Source organism: Lemur catta, chromosome 5, assembly GCF_020740605.2.
Source record: "Lemur catta isolate mLemCat1 chromosome 5, mLemCat1.pri, whole genome shotgun sequence".
NCBI lineage: Eukaryota > Metazoa > Chordata > Mammalia > Primates > Lemuridae > Lemur > Lemur catta.
This window is the reverse complement of record NC_059132.1, coordinates 75,414,098-75,433,958: the sequence shown is the minus strand read 5'-3', so window position 1 is coordinate 75,433,958 and position 19,861 is coordinate 75,414,098. Positions and strand designations below refer to the sequence as shown.

Here is a 19,861-nt window from a genome sequence, read left to right as displayed (position 1 = left end):
AATAAAAAGCAAGGAAATAACTATCACAAAAGTTAGACTATGGCTACATCTAAGAGGGAGGGAAAGAGTTGTGTTCAGGAGGGTCACAGGTAGTGGGGGCTTCTGGGTGCTGGCAATATTCCATTTCTTGACCTGGTTGATGGTTATATGGTGGGTTCCTTTATAATCACTCATTATATTATATAGTTTCTTTATGCATTTAAAGTATATTTTATAATAATTGATATACTGTAGATGACATTTCTGGAAAGAAAAGGAAATTTTGCCAGATAATTTAGCTTATGCAATCTTTGACAGTAAAATCCATCGATGTGGGATAATAAAACACTGATTAGTTTCTCACAAGAGCTCACTTTCAAGTGTAGGAGTGAAGAACCCTCTACAAATCTCCCTTTGTTATGTTTTAACAGTGTGTAGATCTTTATCATAAACAAATTGATGAACCAGAGAAAGAATTGTTACCTAAAACTTCAAACTTTTTTTGAATTTTGAATTAACTAGCTGTTTTCTCCTCTGGATTAATAAGAAATTTAAGGAACTTTATAAAGAGATGCAAACCAAGTTGGAAATGTACATACTTCCTCTTTTCTAGCCATCAGTTCCAGCTGTTTTCCTCCTGTTATCAAGCTGGGTGGTGAGGTGGGTGGATCTTGCCCAGTAAGCTCAGTGTAGCTGTTACTTCATAAGCAGGTATAGCTTAGGCCTCTCCTGAGTGCCATTCTGTCCCTCAGCACTAATGTTCTAAGGTGAAGCCACTGACAATGGAAACAGATGAGGCTGCTGAAAACATCTACATGGTACACACTTATCTGGAGGTGTTCTCTGCTGGGTTGCAGAGCTCTGATGTTTGCACTCTTTTCATTCAAAGCCCACAAAGCTTAAACTCTGAGGTGCTCAGCTTCACAAAATACCCTAAATTTATGTTTTACTCCTTTAATTTCCACCATTTCCCTGCCTTAAGATAGGAAGAGGGGGGGAAAACAAAAAACATTAATTTTGTAGCCACGTGGGGCCATCACTTGGTGGTCTGATTCCCTCTAAGTCTTATTTGGAAGGATATAGCAAGGGATTGGTCATGCAAAGGCAGTCAAATCCAGGGTACTTTAATATTTAACTCGACTCTTGGAACTTCACATCATGGACAGTAGAATCTGGTGCTACTTTGTGAATCTTTCCTTGCTTTTGCAGGATCCTCCTCTGCCCCTCCCACCACCTTTTCTGCAGCATTTTAATAAACACAAGCCTTTGGATTTACCCAGTTGGAAGTTTCCTTCATCTGCTATTTGCATATGGTGGTTACAATAGTGGTAGAAATCCTGAGCTTCCCAAATTTGTCTATAAATATACCTGGCTCCTAACTCACCCACTCCCTCAGGAGAAAAGATTTGCAATATCCATTACTGCTAATTCAAGAGGAGGTAGGTTGTGCCAAGGTCCAGTGACAGAACTGTGGAATCTTCTTTCTTTCATCATTGCTGCCGCTTTAATTTCATTCTCACACTATTCACCAGGACAAGTTCAAGACAGATTTCTGACGATTCTGGTCCTTTCATCCTAAAATTTCTTTTATTAGAGAACTACACTTTAAACTTCATGAATTTTTACTTGAATTTACCTTCCAGGATAACATCCGTAGGAATGGCTGCATAATAGTAATAATATTTATTTCAGAAAGGAAACAGCCTTTGAGTCAGACTTGAAACACAGGCCAAAATTTCTTGATGAGAGTAATGGACCAATGATGAACCACCAAGACTAGCTCTCCAAAACTCCAAACCATAAGTGAGAATGATTCCCCAAAATAAGGCACTACTAAATTCTCTCCTTGAAAAGCAGTCAAAAATCTTTCCACACAATCTCTCGGAGGATGGCTCCCTTCCAATCATCCCTCACCCCGCCCTAACAGTCTGCCCGAGGATGGCTCCCTTCCCCCGCCGCGGCATTTCGTCTCCTCTTTCCTTAAAGACTCAGGTTGTGACTCCGTACTCAAGCCGCACCCGTTTCCTTTCATGGGCGGGGGGAGGGGAGGGATGTATTACAATGCTCATTTTTACAATACACTGCAGTTTACAAAGCGCTTGCACTTCCATTATCGCCTCTGAGCTCCTCGAGTGCCACCTGAAAGAGGCATTCATTCATTCACTCATCAAACATTTGCTCGGCCAGACCACACATTATCCAGTGCTGGGTCTCACCCCACGCCACGGGAAGGGGGGAGGGCGCTCGCTCCCTGGAGCAGGTGCAGCAGATCAGGCTGTAGGACAACTCCTTGATCAGTTCGCCTTTTCGCGGGCCTTTTTGGGGCCAAATGCCTCACCTTCGGGTGGCGCGCGCCGGAGCCTGGACGCGCGGCCTGGGTCTCCTCCTAGATCCCAAAGGAGCAGTCCCCACCTGCCCTGAAGCAAACCGCCACAGAGCAAGCGCTCCCCGCCGCCCTCGGGTCAGGGGTAAGATCAGGCGGCAGCTTAGGCTCAACTCAGCTCCTCCCCTTCCTCTCTTCAGTTCTGACGCGGCCGTAGAGGCGGCTGCGGCGGCAGCGGCGGCGAGTCCCGCGGCCCGAGGCGCACCCACCCGCTCCCCGATCCCCGACTTCCTCTTCCCTTGGAGCGTCATCAGAGCGCGCCAGAGTCGCCCAGGGCGGGGTGATTGGAAAGGGGAAGAAAAGGCCAGCGGAGGAAGCCTCAGAGCGGAAAGAAAAGGGAGGGGGGAGGAGAGTGGTTGCTAGGTGACTTGCGTCATCGGTAGGCGCCGCTCTCCTCCCGCCCCTCTCTCTAGAGTGAGGCGAGAGCCCCGCACAGAGCGAGGGAGACAGTGAGCTGAGCTCCGGGCGCTACCGCCACCGCCGCCGCCGCCGAGAGAGTGAGAGCGAAGGAGCATCCGAGAGACCCAGCCCCCTTGCACTGGGCGCCACCGAGACCTTCGCCCTAACCTGGGCCAGCGGGAGCCGCGGCCGCGCTCCTCTCCCCCCCTCACCTTCCCGGCCGGCAGCGGCGGCTGCACACGCCGGAGCCGGAGCCCGAGCCGAAGCCGGCGGCTGGGGGGCAGGGAGGCGGCTACCGCGGGCAGGGACTGGGTAGCTGCTCCGCGGTGAGAGAACGCTGAGGAGGGGCCGGAGCTTCTGCCTCGTCCCAGAGCGTGGGGCGAGGGACCCCCAAGGTGTAGGTAGGGGGGTCCCAGCTGCAGCGACACATGCGGGAGCCGGGAGCGGGGGCGGCGCCGAGCGGAGCCGGCCGGGTCCCCAGCCTCGCCGCTGCGTCGGCCACCCGTCCGGGGCCGTAGCATCTCGCCCCGGATTGTATGAGCCGGGGCCCCAACCAAGCTCAGCAACCACCCCCCGGCCGGGGGGGCGGGGACCCCAATGTGAAGCGGCGGCAGGGGCGGCGGGGAGAGCAGGGCCGGCACCGCCGTCCTTTCCTTACCTTCCCCCTCCCCTTTACCCCCTCAGGGGGTCTTCTCCGTTGTCCAGTCGCCGGCCCCCCCGGCTCCTCGGCTGGACTCTGGGAGTTCTTAGAGCCCCCTCCCCCGCCCCAGCCCCGAGGGCGGCGGGGCCGGGGGGGAACGGGGGGCCGGCCGCAGCCTCCGCCCAGAGGAAACTTTATAAAAACAAAATCCGGAGCCTCCCAAACGTGACTGTCCCGGGATAAGTGACCCTGGACCGGCAGAAGCCACAGCCTGAAAAGACCCAGGAAGAGGAAAAGAGGAGGTAAGCGGGTCTGCAACCTCCTGTACCCTGGCAGCGCGGAAGAGAACCGGGTGGCCGCCTGGTTTAGCTACGCTAGCACCGCTTCTTCCTCAGTTAGGCGCCGGAGCCTTCCGCAGCTGCCACCTCAGTCCGAAGGAGGAAAGGAACCAACCCACTTTTTCAGCGCCACGGCTCTTCTCTAAAGTGTGAGTGGCCCGGGGAAAGGGAATGAGGGGTAGAAGGTGGGAGGATGCCGGTGCTTCCTCCTGGAGTTATGCTGATGTTTTCCAGGAGTGCTGGGAGTCTGTAGAGGAGAGGGTATATATACCTCTATTCCTCACAGAGGGGAGGAGGTATTAGGTAGTCCTGTATTTTGTAATCTTTTAGCTCTTTGTACGAGTAGTGCAAATATACAGGTTTTTCTTAGAGATCTTTCATTCTCCAGAATGGATTCTTGCACCTTTCTGGCCAGTAATTGGCAAAGGGAAATTGAGGAAGCCAGAGCATATGTGCACACGTAGGACATCTCTGTAATATACCTTTTCCTGGTACACCAGGTGTGATGCAGCACTGTAGTTTTTGTTTCTGGGGTACTCTGATAGGAGTTCTCAAGTGAGAACCACTTAGCCTGTGAACCTCTGAAGGTACAATTCCTTTATTTTTTTTTGCAATCTTCCTTAAGAGATATACATTCCAGTAGTTATTGTTACAGGAGATTTCTACCTTCTTGGTTCCTGGGTCCAATTCCTGTGTGTCAGGAGGACACTGTAACAGATTTCAGTTACTCAGGAAATTCTGAGTTCTTATGAATCACAGCTTACTTGGAGAAGAACATTTATTACATTAACCATTTTGTAAAAGTTGTCACATCTTTTTCCTTCATCCATTTTTTTTTTTTTTGAGTAACATTTATCTTAAATGACAGCACTTTTTTATTTGGGAGAATGGTTTGAGGCTTTGCTTTTTTGAATTTATTTAGGAGAAACTTTTGATACTTAATTCTTTCAAGAATGACTTTTTCCTTCCATTATTTTAAAGTTGAAGTCTATAAAATCTTTGACTTGTATTTTAGGTCTGTCTTCTTAGAGTGCCAAATTAGAGGTGCATGAAAGTAATTAACATTTCAAGTGTTTATACAGACCTTAAGGGTAAAACATAGAGTGGAATTTTATGTAAGAAGGCATAGACAGTACTATACTGAGAATTATGGTCCATCTAGACAACTGTGTGGGCTCCTGCTCTCTCTCCAGAAGCCACTGCTGAGAGATACTTTGTGGAAATGAATATAAGCCTGGGGTTATCTATCTATCTATCCTAAGTTCTCCATTCAGGATTTTGTTATTTAAAACTTTCTCAAACTTAACAGTGTTTTGATCCTATACTTTTTCTCTGTTAAAGTAATGAGTTCTGCAAGTTTATTGGCCTCTGTATCACATAACAATTCATTTAAATATTCCATACCTGTGTCCTTAAAGTTTCAAGTCACATCCAGAGAGCTGGTGTTTTGAGAAATGGTTCTCAAGTTCATCTGAGTTCATCTTTTCCTGATTTTTATAGACTTTGATTATTCCTGTCTACCATCATCTTCCTCAACTCTTATCTGTCTGAAAATAATTTCTTCTATTTCTTTGATCACTTTATCCTCTTCTGTAACTTCTTCCACTGTTTTGTTTTTCTTTAGATGCCTTGTTATGCTTTTGTAAGGAACCTTAAATTCTATCCATTGTAAATATGTACTGACATGAAAATATTGAATAGTGGATGTAATGTTAGAATCAGAAAAAAAAAGTCTCTGGATCTGTTATTTGTGACCTTGAGGAAGTCATGTATTCTATTTCTCACAAAGATATGATGAAGAGAAATCTAGTCATGCAGAGGTTGTATTTTGGGAAGGAGAGGAGGACAAGCCAACAAACTATAGTTTATAGATTGTACTTTACTAAAATTTCTTACTGACTTTAAGACTTTTTTTCTACGACTGGTAATTGGTTAAAAATTATAGTAATGTTTCATTACATGTAGGAATGACAAAGTATTTGGGGTTCCTGCTTTGAGATGCTTTTACTTATGGTTGGTGGAGACAAACGCAAATTGCACAAAACTATAGGAAAGGAGGAATGGACCAATATTTACCTAAGACCACTATATGCCAGATACTGTGTTTGGTACCTTATGGATGTGAATGTTATTTGTGCATTTTTTTACTAGGGAAATGTTGCTTTTGGTCTGTACATGTAGAACTAATTGGAGTGTCAGAGCCAAATCTGGGAAGATCTCTTTTAGGAAGAAAAGAGCAAGTGGAGACAGAATATTTAAGACTTTTGGAATTTTAGGGTATGAAGGACAGATAAAATTAGGAAGTTAATTTGAGGGGAATACAGAGGGAGGTTGTTGAGTAGGGTTAAGGTCAGTTTGTGATTGTGTAGATACATGGTTACAGCCCAAAGAATCAATTGAGAAGTCTTCCTGAGAGGGTAGTTTCAGACAACTATGGAGAAATTACATTTTAGGCTAAAAGGTTTTATGCTTGGATTAGGATTTTTGTTTTTCATGTTTTTACAGCATGGTCATCCAGGGGCTATACAGAAGGAATGAAAAAAGAAGATGTTTCCAATATTTTAGTATGGTACTAGTGGTTTCTTACAAAAAAGAATTTGGAGACAGGGCCATGGACTTTGTTTTGGACATTAAATTTTAGGACAAAGGTTGGATACTGATGCAATTTCAAGACAGCAAAGTAGTTTAACAAGTAATATGCTAAAAATTTAAAGTTTGGAGTCATTTTCAAAATATTTAGGTTTCCCAGAGTGCTGATGGAGAGTGAAGAGCTGAAAAATTCGTATTTTTAATTGGGAGGAAAAAAATCTATGTTAAAGTAAGCAAAGAGACAGTAAAAACAGAGAATGAATGAAACACTCCTTAAACTAGATGTTTTAAAAGTGGTTAGGAATTGAAATTGGAAAGGGAGGAGCAGCCTTTAAACATGGCCACCGGTTTAGTCCCAGGGTATATGATTCTATATTTTTGAAATAGCTGTAAGTTCTTTATAGAGTATATAGACCCCTTGAAGATTAAGTTCAGAAGAATATATAGAATTTCATTGTTAAGAAACTTATAAATAAAGGGACAAATTTGTTTCCCCAAATTCATATTTTTAAAGTTTGCTCTGCAATATAATTATCCTAAGTTTGGTCTTAATATGACGAACTGGGGCTAAAAATAGCTGACAGAGAAGGCTGCTTCCCTTGCTCGCAGTTGGTGTGTGTCTTTGTGTCCCATACAATGGAGGGGATATCCCTGTGTTGGCACAGCATTGCTGAAAATGCTTTTTTTTCTTTTAACCTTTTTATTAAAAAACAAAAACAACTTGGCATTTAAAATTTAGACATCTTTGTGGCTTGCATTAAGTGTTGACTTTAACCAGGGTTAAGGATTGTGAGGAAGGGAATATGTATTCACACTTAATTTAGTGCTTTTCCAGTGGCTTCTTTGACTTTCTAAGAGTGGTTATTCAAATGGCAGAACCCTCCGAGGAAGAGATAATTTAGATGGGGAGATAGATCTAAGGTGATTCCAGGGTGAGAGTATAGTGATTGGAACATATGCCATATGGGGGCCTTCCACTCTTCATGTTCTACTTTCCACAGGATTTTTAATGCAGGGGAAGCCATGTTTAGATGAATTTAAAAGGCAACCTTTTTTGGTTAACATGGTTTACTAGTAAAGACAGGGGAACAGATTGGACTCTGTAGTAGCAGGGAATAGTAATTTCATGTGCTTTGTCTTGGCAATTTTGGGATTAATAAGGGATGATTAGAGAACCTTGAGAGCGTATGTGTGTGTGTGTGTTCTAGCACCAGATGACCCCAAAATCCATGCCTAGGCTAGCAGCAGCCCATTTCATTTCTCCTTTGAGGATAGTTCTTAGAGAAGTCTTGTGGTGCCTCTGACATCTCATTGTGTAGAGAAAGAGTTGGCAAACTTTTTTGGTAAAGGGCCACTTAAATATTTTAGGTTTTGTGGGCCACATAGTCTCTGTCGCAACTTTCAATTCTGCTCTTGTAGTGTGAGAGCAGCCATAGACATTGCTGAAGCAAATGAGTGTTACTGTGCTCCGATAAAATCTCATATGTAGAAATGAGGTAGGATGGATTTGGCCTATGGCTGTAATTTACAGATCCCTAGATTTAGACAACTGCCAGATCCATGAACATAGAGTATAAGCTTCATTATCCTACAAAGCCAGGACTGGCAGTTTTAGGTGGTGGTCTCTGTTTTCTAGTTGAGATGCTTTCCTCTGGGCTGCCTTAAAATAATTTTGCATAAAGCACAGAGTCTACTGTTCAAAAAACTTTTGCCTTCATAGGGATGAAAACTATGGATTGAGGAACAGGGGTGATGACACATCTCTGAAGGGTTGCAGCTAAAAAGTAGGGACTACTTGCATTTCTTGTTCACAGATAACCATAATTGGCATGTAGTGATATACTGGCTTTGTATCATGGTCAAAAGTATCTGTGAAGAAGCTTTTGAGTATACCTTTGAAAGGTTCTGAAAACAAATTGTGAAGCATTTACTTTGTATGTAAAATTAGAAGTGTTTATAGTTGGTTTGAATAATATTAGTCAAATTATAAGAACATTAAGTTTTGATACTTCTACCTCTTAAAGTCTTAGTCTCTTGTAGTGATGAATTCAGTGTGCATTATTGGCTCCACAGTTTTTTTTTTTTTGTTAATTTCAAACAAATCACTTAAATCATTTAAATGTGTACTTTAAAAGGCTTTGCTGTATAGTCACTGCTTCACTTGACTAGCCTTAAAAAAAAAAACTTTGCTGTATTCTTAAGGGTAAATCTATCTCAAATGTGTTGTATAGAAAGGATAATTCCCTTTGTGCAATTTTATAGTACAGCTGATATTAAAATATTTGTTTCCTATGTCAACAGATACCTATGTGGGATGATGTATATTTACCTTTGTTTCATAAATCTTATTTATCTTAGGATTCCCCTCTTTATGGCAGGAGTGGAGATAACTCTTGCAATAGTGATCACTTTTTAGTTAGTTTCAAACCTGCTTTTACTTTATATAGTATTTCTACATATGTAATTGGTACTTCAATCTCTCTTCTTCCCTTTAAAAAATAGTATATAATCTGACAATTTTAGTATACCTTTTAGAAGATCACTATGAAGTTGCATTCCTATTCATTTGGTGAGAGTTGTTTCCTTGTTCTTTCAAAAATCTTCCTTTTAATTTTTGCTTTTTCGAGTAATTTTATCATTGTCTCAAGCCTAAGGATGGATGGCAATTTAAAAGACACAAGATGTTCATTTCTTATCTGCAAATACACCAAATAGAAATATTCTATTTTGGTGACACTTTCAGTGGACCATGGGAAAAAGCTGTATTCGTTTTGTTAGTGTTGCTGGATTGTCGTTACAAACAGATGCGTAAAGTTGCTTTTAAAACATGAACTCTTGCTGTTAAATTGTTCTGTTTTGAGACTTTTTTCCCATTAAGTATAAAACCATTCTGTGTTATGCCTTAATTTATGTTTAGATTTTTATTACTTTCTCATTGGTACTTTCTCTTGATGTCTTTCATGGTATGTTTAAATGGAGTATATTTTCTCAGTGTATATGACCTTTCCTGAACACTATGGGATGTATATTTTGTAGTAATTATATTTTTACATGCAGATACATTTAAAATTTCTTTCTGTTACACCTTCAGGTATTTGAGGGGTCATCTGCAGTTTTCACTGAGCACTTGACCTGGATATTGGAATGACAAACTAATGTCTAACAAAATTTTTCTAAAATATTCCTTTAAAGTTTTTGAATAATACTTGAATTCTCTAAAAACAGTAAGCTAATAACAAGAAAATATGAGAGCCAATATTTGTGTTGCATTATCCTGCCATGCAGTTAGTTGAAACAGAAAAATGAACAAAAATGCACAAGAGACTTTAGTGCTTGAGTATTTTATTTTTTGCTCTTTCCCCCATCAGACCTAAGGGCCAGCTAGTGGATCAGTCAAAATTGTGCAGTTTTTGTTGTTGTGCTGTGTTGACTCTGCCTTTTCTTTCCAGTTAAAAGATAGCTGCTGGAAATCTGGCTTTGGGAAGGAGGTAGCACATTTTCTCTCTGTGTATGTGTGGATGTGTGTACATGTACCTAGTGTATTGTGCTAGATGCTCATTTCTACATGACTACTCTGGAATTTAGGAAATACTAAATGTGCAAAATATTTTTAATATCACTTAGCCTTTTCTCTGAAAGGATCACCATTGGATATGATACTATGTTTTCTTCTGGCTTTTTCATCCCACAGCATCTTGAATGAACCCACATAATATCAGTGCCAAATGTGAAGCCTGAAGGCAAATTGCTGGTTTGTTTTTGGAAGAATGTATATATTTTTATCAGCCTTTTAGGATTGCATGTTTTTTAGGGCAGTGGAAGGATAATACACTTTTTTATGACATTCTCCAGGTCTGAGAAGGAGATGCTTCACTAAAAATAGTGATTTATAATTACTTGATGGTAGAAAACATGCATACCTGGAGCTGGCAACAGGCTGCTAGTTCACTTCTCATTTACCTAATAAAGTACATTAACACTATGGAGGCAGAAGACTCAGTTATGTGGGCAGTACAGTTCTTAGCTATGTGGCCTTGGACAAGCTGCTAATACCAGTTTCATCACCTGTTGGAAGGAAGCATGTCCTTCATAAGGTTGTTGTTGGTAGGATTACATGAGATAGTATAAAACATGCCTGCCATATAGTATATGACCCGTTAGTGTTAATTTATTAAGTTAAAGATTCTTTAAAGTGTGATGTAGATAAAAGGTTTAAGTCAGGCCTTTTGGTGCCCAACATTTAAATTCAACACTTGAGTTTGACAAATAATACTAAGTTAAATCTGTGGTGTTTTCAGAAGCGTCTAAAGCTAGTGTATAATTCGTTAACATTTTATTAAAAAGTCTTAAAAACTAGAGAAACGACAGAATTGCTGTGCTTATTATTTATAAAAAAGAAAGACTGATTTGAACATAACTGGAATTTGAATTCATTTCCAGAGATCTCAGTAGTGCAGGAACTGTGAGTCTTTTTTGAATAATTAGTAATTATCTCTGATAATGACCATGATTTAAATTGTCCATTTAGAAATATCAAGATGTAATTCAGTTGTCAACTCTTTTAACTGCCATCTCTGTAACCCTTGCAAATAAGCTTTAAAAAAATCATTAAGAAGTTGAACAGAAATTTTGTCTGTATCATTTACATCTCAAATTAAGATTGAAAGAATTTTATTTAGGTGATTCTATTTTAACCGCTTAATTTTAGTTTTCTCCTTTTCCTGGAATGAATAGCATGTGATTTTTTTTTTTTTTTTTTTTAGTAATCCCTTCTTGTGCTCATTTTTTATTAAATACAAGATCAGTTTTTAGGAATACTTTTTATTCAAGTTTGGCTTAATCAGTGTTTGCTTTAGATTTTTGGGTAAATGCAGAAATTAGATTGGTTTATCTGCTAGTGGATCTCTGGTTTGGTGGTTACTTTAATGAATATTCTAGTTAAAAAAATTCCAGTATTTTAAATATTTTTCTTCATTGGTAACAATTGGAGTTATGCTTCTAGGAATCTTTACATTTCACAGTTCTTCAAAATGGACTTTGTAATTATATATAATAAGTTACTGGATAGATGGGGAGAAGAGCATATTCTCTCTAGTTTGTTTGATTTCTTCTTGCTTATTTATTATGTATGTAATACCAGAAGGTTATACAGATAAATATTTGAGTTGTCAATTTTCTTTTGCATGACTGGTGGTCTCTTAATTGGCTACTGTGTGAATTTAATAGTAGAAATTTTAGAATGCTAATATAATGAGCGGGGAAACTTTTTCTATTGCATATTACACGAGCAGAATTTTTTTATTGGAGAAATATTAAAATTTTTAACTTACTAGATTTAGGAATTTAGAGCAGGAAACAAAATTTGAATTTTCTTAAAAAATAAAAGCCATCCAACAGGAAAAGAGAGATGGGATATATAGAAGAGGGAGGGACACAGAGCAATGGAGGGAGGATAGAAGAGGCAGATACCAGGGAGAATGGCTCCGGAAGTTTTGAGGTCAGTCTTAGTCAGAAGTCACACCCTGTTATTTCTTTGGGTTGTGGACTTGGGGTGTTACCACTTGTTATCTACCACCCTTTGAAATGATGATTAGATGATTGGTTTTTGTTCATAGCTTTTCAACATCTGGATTCTTTAAACCTTTGCAGTTTTAATCTGTATGGGATAACCAGTGTATTTTAGAGTGGGAAAATTTCCACTGTACTTGCTAGGAGAAGGGAACTGCCAAAGGATTTTTGATTTATAGTGGAGCTTCTGTTTGTTGTCTCTTTTTCTTTTTGGCCATATGTTCCTAGCTTTGTAATTCTATATGTGACATAGTAGCTGAGAGGCAAGCTTTGGAGTTGATAGATTCAGGTTCTAGCTCTGTTGCTTTGTGATCTTAGGCAAGTTATTTATTCTGTGTGTGTTTCCTGTAAAACTAGGATGGTAATAATAGTACCTGCCTCACTCATAGGGTATTAAGAGGCTCTAGTGAGATAATGCATGTAAGCCTTTAGCACAGTGTCTGGCTCAGTCAGCACTCAGTAAATGTTAGCTGCTGCGGTAATAACAAAGAAATATTATAGTATTAATTTATTATTATTTCTGTGAGGTTGCTGGTTTTTTGACTGCTGAGGCATTTGTGCTCTTTGTGCCTGAATGTGTCATTATTTTGAATAAAGCCTTTATTCAGCAGCAGATATTTACAGCACACCTACTATGCCAGGCATTGATCTAAGTGAACAAAACACAAAAATACCTTTCTCTTGAAACTTACTTTCTGGTTGGGGGAGACAAAATAAAGCAGAATAGACTTGTGTTATGAAATTTGGTTGTTGGACTTTGTATGTCTAAGCTTCCATTAACCAGCTCTATCAGTCTTAACCTTTAAATCTCTTTTGTTTGTTCCCGTTGCTGTGCTTGAGAGTGTTTGGAGGTAGGAGGACCCTAAAAGCGTAGACTGGCTTCATTGTCTCCGGCTGTAGCTTGATCTTAATTTTAAGGCAGCTTACAGTCTTCATCATTTCCTTGACTTACTACTTAAATTGGCTGTCTCAAAACTTCCCTTTCAGTCCCCAAAACTTCTGTTAGAGATGTTGCTCTTCCCCAGCTTCTCACCTTTTGCTCATTTATGTCATTTTCTTAAGAGAGGGGATATTGGAAACCTCTTTTAAGAAGTATTTCTTGACTAATCTACCTGTATGCTTTTCCTTCTCTTACTTTGTATTTCCCACCTTTTATTAACTGACGTATTTAACTTATTTTCTTTTAAAAATGTATATTTTTCTTGTTTCTTTAATTAAATTGTATATCTTTTTAGTTCATGGACCACTTTTCTATTCTGAGCTTGAATTCCTCTCTTGAAAAAAAGATACTATCTACCTCCCAGGGATGCTGTGAGATTTCAAAGAGATAATGTGTGAAAAATGTCCTGCAGCCAGATCCTTAATAAATTTCCTTTTCTTTGAACCACTCTAGTTTCTAAAGATGGTGCTATGCATACAGTCAATGCTTAAAAAATGTTTATTAATTTATTCTGAATTGAGTTTGGAAGCTTTTTAATTTAACTGTGCTTATGTGGATAGGTTTAGTTTTTACTTCCAGATATGATTCAAAATATTACTTTTCAAGTATCATGATAAATGCTGAGGCATTAGTGAGAGATGGCCTAATAGTGATTAGGAGCAGGAACTAGAGCCACCATTGTGTGGGTTCAAATACAGGATTATCACACTTACTGTTTGTGTGACCTTTGGCAAATTGTTTAACTCCCCTTTCTATCTGTTAGATGGGGAAAATAATACCTACCTATCTCATGGACACTGTGTTATTAGGATTAACGAAATAAATGAGAAGTATAGAACAGTGCCTGGCACAGAACAAATAATCTGTAACAGAGTCCCCAGAGTACATTTGGCAGTATTTGGAGATGTTTCTGATGGTCATACTTGGGGGAGGGTAGAGGAGGACGAGTGCTACTGGTATCTAGTGGGTAGAGGTCAGGAAACAAAGAATTACCTGGTCCAAAATGCCAGTAGTGCCATGGCTGGGAAACCCTACTCTGTAATTAAGTTACCTGTTTCTCATTTGGATATTTTCTTTGTGTAAGGTACTTTGCCAATTAGGCTCCGTATAAATGCTGATTATGGATAAAGAAAGGTCACAGACATAGAGAGGCTTCATTTAACATTCATTTTTAAAGACAGACATATAGGAAACTTAAAAGATTTCATGATTTTTTTTTTTAAGGTTACAGGGCAGTTACTCCAAAAGTAATATTAAAGTGCTTATACTTTTTCAGAAACTTGGAAAGTGTTCCAGATGGATTTTACTAATTTAATTTTTTAAAATGGCAAACTATTCATATAAAAGTATATTGAGGATAGAGGGCTTATGAGATATGAGTGCCATAATGTATATTCATAAAGTCAAATGTATACTAAAGGAAAAAGCAGGTATCAAGGTCAATGGAGTGATTTATTGGGGGAAATCTTGGCTTTCTTTCTCTTCTCATGTTTTATTACACAAGAAGTTGAGGGTTCTTTAATTTAGGGACTGTTTTTTCTATCTATCTGCCCCCTGCTGCCCCCTGTTTAAAATTGAACCCTTGCCATTCCCTGTCCATTTCAGGAGTCTCTTAACTGATTTCCTTGCTTCTGTCCTTTCTTTCTCTACATTTCCACCTGAATTGACTGTTCTTTGCTGGGAGCCCTTCTAGTCCAGATCCAGCCTCTCATTCAAACCTCCTTTCACTATCCCCTTATTTCTGGAAGAGAATTAAGCCCTAATGCCTTAAGGCTGGAATTAGAATGTACTGACTTTTCTCCTGTTTATAATATTAGTTGTGTACCATCTTTGGGATAATTGGGAAAATAGTCATATCATTTTCTGTATTTTGTGGTTCAGATGATTTCCTTTGTATCCAAACACTGGCTATGTGTCTGTGTATATATAGCATGTCTGTACTTTAATGTACATTTGTGTGTGTGTACGTGTAAATTCTTTCATATATATTTGTCTTTGTGTCTTGCTATTTTCTCTGCCTGGAATATTCTTTTCCTTTAATCTAGAAAACATTTCTCTCTTAAGACTCTACTTAAATATCAGTCTCCTCTAGGAAGTATGTCCCGATTAATGTAGGTAGAGTAAGTTATTTTTTCCCCTGGTTACCCACAGTATCTTTGTGGCTCTCACAGCACTTAACATCGCTATTTGTACCTTCTCTCTTTTACTGGTCTGTCCTGTCTTTGAAGGCAAGGGTCTTGTCTTACTCATCTTTTCAGTTAATACCTATTCCTCCCAAGTCCCTAACATTCCAGCCACATAGTGGGCGTTATAGTATGTTAAGGAATGGAAGAGAAAAAAACAAAAAACTGGAAAGCCTTTTAAATAAGTTTTGGGGAGGGTAGGGAAGAGACATTGTCTTGTCACCATTGTTTCCAAATGCTGAGTGTTGTGCCCTGCCCTGCCCGTATGTGTTCAGCAAACATTGAATGAATTAAAATTAAAATAAATTACAAGCAAATCCCAATAGTAGATAGAGTTTTCATGGGAACTTTTTTTTCTCCTACATTTCTAGAAAGCATATTCCAGAAATAAAACAGCCTAGATATTTTGGAATATCTGATGCTTTAAGTTGACCTTACTTTCCTTGACTTAGTAATGAGACTTTTGATCCAAGGGATACTTCCTGAACAGTGCTTCTGGCTGATTTCTTTTTCACCCCTGGGCCCATTCTGGTGTTGTGTTTGTTGGAAAGATGAATATGTAGTATCATTCTTATGTCATGACGAACCCATCATTAAGTAAAAGTGTTAAATAAGTCCCCTGGTCTTCTCTGTACATTTGGACCCAAATAAAGTGAGTATGTACTATCCACTCTGGGTAATGACTGAGGCTACTAAAGCATAGGAAAGAAAGAGGGCAATTGAAGGTGAAGAATTTGCCTACTAGGTTTCTTTCTTTTGATGATGATTGATACTTTACCTCAGAGTGATGTTTTACCTCAGAGCTGCCCCAGTGATTTATAAAGAATTAGCAAGAAGAGAGAGGGCTGTGAATACAGAATATAGGAATGTAGATTTGATAATTCATGCTCATGTTCATTACCATTTACTGAGTATTTACTATGTGTTAGGCTAAGGATTTTTTTTTATACCTGTTAACAGCAGTCCCTAAGAAATGGGTTCTAATAAATAACACTATTTATGGCCGAGGAAACAGAGTCAGAGAATTTTCTAAGATATATAGCTAGGAATTTGAACTCAAAGATCTGGGATTCAAATCTAGATCCATCTTACTCCATGGTCTATGCTTTTAATCACTGTGCATGCTGTCTCTTAAGTTTCAATGGAAATTTGGTATTGAAAATGGAAAGTTGTACTGATACAGGAGGAGAAAAATGATAGGATTTCATCTTGTTAGACGGCAGATTAATAGACTCGTGAAGAAGTGATTTCCAGGTTTATATCCTTATACAAAATAATTGTGAAATTTAAGCCTGTAATTTGAATTGATTTGCACTAACTTGAATTTTTTAATCTTGCTCTTGGTAGCACCAAAAAAACAGGTATCTCAGATACATCATTAACAGTAGAAGAAATTTATCTAGGCAAAATCTGTCTGATTAGGGAGCAGAGTGATTTTTAGAAATAATTTTTTTCTGTGTGTAAAATGTGTTTTGTAGTGAGAGTTAAATCTTTTGAAGGAGATCATTCTTGGGTAGGGAATAAGCCTCAGAAATATATTATTTAGGGTATGAAACCTATGGTTTGGCATCTTTGCGAAGCATTAGCAGAAAATTTGAGAATCAACACTTATTAGTCTTTGGGTATAAATTATTTAAGTTGGTGAGTATCTGTGGAGTATTTCCCATATGTAATTTCTTAAACTATTTTTGTTTGCTGACTTGGTGTTTGTAATTTAAAAATAATCGTTTTTTTCTTCTCTCCCATACTTTATAGAATTATTTCCTACTGAGTTAGTTTGTCCATGTTTTACATTTAATAAATACTGTGAGGACATAGTTTTGACATCTGTATGTTATTATTTTTAATTTTTCATTAGGAGATTTAAAATAGTTTTCATAATTTTGTTACATTTAAAAAGTGCTAACCCTAGATATTAGGCTTTAAAAATGTTTTGTAAAAGATATTCTCTTTTCTCTTGGTTGTAATTTTAAATGCTGTATTTGTAACTATAGCTGTATACATTTTAATTTGACATTTTCAGAAATACTAATTCTATGCTTTTGTAAACTTTTATCAAAAGTTTTGTGCAAACACTTAAGTGTAGAGTGCTGAATAATGTTCTGTTAAAGATTAAAAATGCCTAAATGGAGCTAAATTCTGTTAAATAAGAATTTAGGGGTTAGGGTGGAGGTAATCAGATAAACAGTTCTAGATTTTAGGATTCTAAGTCTTAGGGTCATTAGTATTCTCTCACATCATCTGCCATAGGTTGTCTTTCTGAGAATGGAACGTTAATATGGCATGATTATAGAAATAATATTGATGTCAACGTTTGAGTGCTTAAATATGTAGCAGACACTGTTCTGTGGCCTTTATATGTATTAACTCATTCAATCCTCACAATAGCCCTATGAGTTAAGTGTTATTAATGTCTCTATTTTATAGTTGAAAATTTGGCACAGGGAAGTTAAACATGATCAACGTCCCACCTTTGTTTAGTTAATAGTGGAGCTGGGATTGTATGCAGGCAGTCTGGGTCTAGAGCCTTGGACCTTAATCACTATCCTTTACTATTAATATCTGTATCACCTGTAAATTTATATCCTACATATTATTTATAGAACAGTCCCTGACAAACAATAAGAGCTATGAAAGTGCTGTTTTCGGTGGCATTTAGTTATAACTCTATAAGGTTGGCAGAGCATGCATTATTATTCCTTCTATTGATTTTTATTATTAATTAGATTCTAGACTTTATTCAGATTTCTTTTTCCTTTTTTTTTAATAGCCAAGTTCACTGAGGTCTTTAGAAACCAGATGATTGCCCCAAATTATATGGCCATGCTAGATCTCAAAATTAGCTTTTTTCACTACCCATCCAACTCCATTTACATTTTCTTAGAAATGGATAAGGACTTGAGGTTTGTGGGTGGTTTTTTTTTTTTTTTTTTTTTTTTTGGTATGTCACTGGTTTAGAAAGGCAGAAACAATTATGCTAAAGTTATAGTATTGTGTGCCTAGTTGGTGGAATAAATAAATTCTTAAATGTTATAAATTTTTTTAACCTGTGAAGTTTTGAGAATGATATTATTGCTCTATGCTGGTGACTTTTGAAATTGAATTATATCACTTAGAATGATGTGAAGTATTAGAAATTGTTTTGATGATAAAGATTAGCAGCCTTTAAGAGAAATAATATAACCTGTATTTCCTCAAATCTAAGTAGTCATCTGTACAGTATTAGTTTTCCATTGCTGCATAGCAAATCACCACAAATTTAGCAGTTTATCTCAGTTTCTGTTGGTTAGGAATCTGGGTATAGTTTAGGAAGGTCCTTCCTCAGGGTCTCCCCTGGCTGAAATCAAGGTGTCAGCCGGGGCTGCAATTTCTTCTGAGGCTCTGGGTTCTCTTCCATGGTTATTAGCGGTTGTTGGCAGAATTCAATTCCTTGTGATTGTCTAATGTCCCTGTTTTCTTGTTGGTGGTCAGCCAGGGACCATTTTGAGCTCCTTAGTTTAGTGGCTCCCCCTAAGTTTTTGAGTTATTTTGGGTATGTCTAAGGAAGAAAAATGTGGAATTAAAATATGATACAATGCATTATTGCTTGAATATTGCCTTTCAAGAAAAAAAAAGAACTGTCATTCTTCCAACCACAAATATTTGTTTCACAAATATCAGATTTATTTCCCACTGTTGTGTTTCTGTGCTTTTTTGCAAACATAACTTTTTGTTTCAATGCTGAATCCTAATGTAATCTTTTAAAGGACATTTAAAATTGAGACGTAAACTTGAGGAGTGTGTACCAGAAATGAATAGAATTTGGTAAAAGTTTTGGTGATATAAACTCCCATGAGCAAATTAGCATATGCATAGGGAATGATAGCTACTTGTGACTGCCATCAGGCAAATGGCAATTGTGAAGCACCATTTTTTTTGTTCCCTATTTATTTTTAATCAACTTTATTGAGATATAATTTATATGCAGTGAACTGCATCTGTTTAAAGTGTGTGATTCGATGAATTTTGACAGTTGTATATACCCACGAAACTGTCACCATAATCAAGACGTTTCCATCACTCTCAAAAGATTCCTGAAGCCCCTTCCACTGTAAGTCTCTCCTTGCACCTTCTGCCTCAGGCAGTTACTGATCTTCTTTTTTGTTACTATAGATTAGTTTGTGTTTTCTAGTATTTTAAACTAGTGAGAAAAAAGAGGAGATGGAGACAGGCTATTCTTAATTTTTGTGTTTTCCTTAGACTTCTTCATTTTTGGAGAAATATTAGTTTCTTTGTTAGGTATTAGGCTTATTCCTTCAGTGTGGGGGTGAAATGATTCTCCTTGAAGCTTTCTAAGCACAATTCCTGGATGTTCTTGACCTTTACTTTGCCTAGATATTTCCCTTCATTATACCCAGAGTTGGTTCTCTTAAACTATACATGCTTACATGTATAGCTTACACGCTTACATGCTTCCTCATCCACATTTCTCCTTACTAATTGTTGTAGGGCCATAAACAGGTAATTTTTAACTAGAAATTCTAAGCTCCTAAAAAATTTCATGGTGTTACTGAGGCTTTTCACTTGTTGCATAAGATCAGTATACCCCCTATAGAATCTCAAAATGTACTTATTTCAGTTTTTCTTGTTCAGAATTCATACTATAATGTGAATTTTAGGAAACATAAAAGAGTTCCCTTCTAGCCACTTGTTATATTTATTGCTTGTTTCATGCTTCTTGGTGTGTGCAGTATTTTCCAGTGTAGGAATCACTCTGGGAAAAATCTTGCTTCCTGGAGCATAGGAAAAAGGGAACCGAAGAAGGACTCAAATGAAGCTTCCCTAAAGCCCAGTTAGCTGCCA

General features: G+C 38.3%; 1 protein-coding gene across 3 annotated transcripts in view; it reads left to right on the top strand.

The window, feature by feature from the left end:
• Positions 1 to 3,551: 3,551 nt before the first annotated feature.
• Positions 3,552 to 19,861, top strand: part of FBXW7 (F-box and WD repeat domain containing 7) — a 186,577-nt gene continuing 170,267 nt past the window's right edge. For 2 of the 3 annotated variants that reach the window (XM_045552115.1, XM_045552116.1), the window contains exon 1: positions 3,552 to 3,888. The gene's annotated coding sequence lies outside the window, so the exon portion shown is untranslated. The remainder of the gene's footprint in view (positions 3,889 to 19,861) is intronic. The other variant, XM_045552117.1, reaches the window with a different exon arrangement.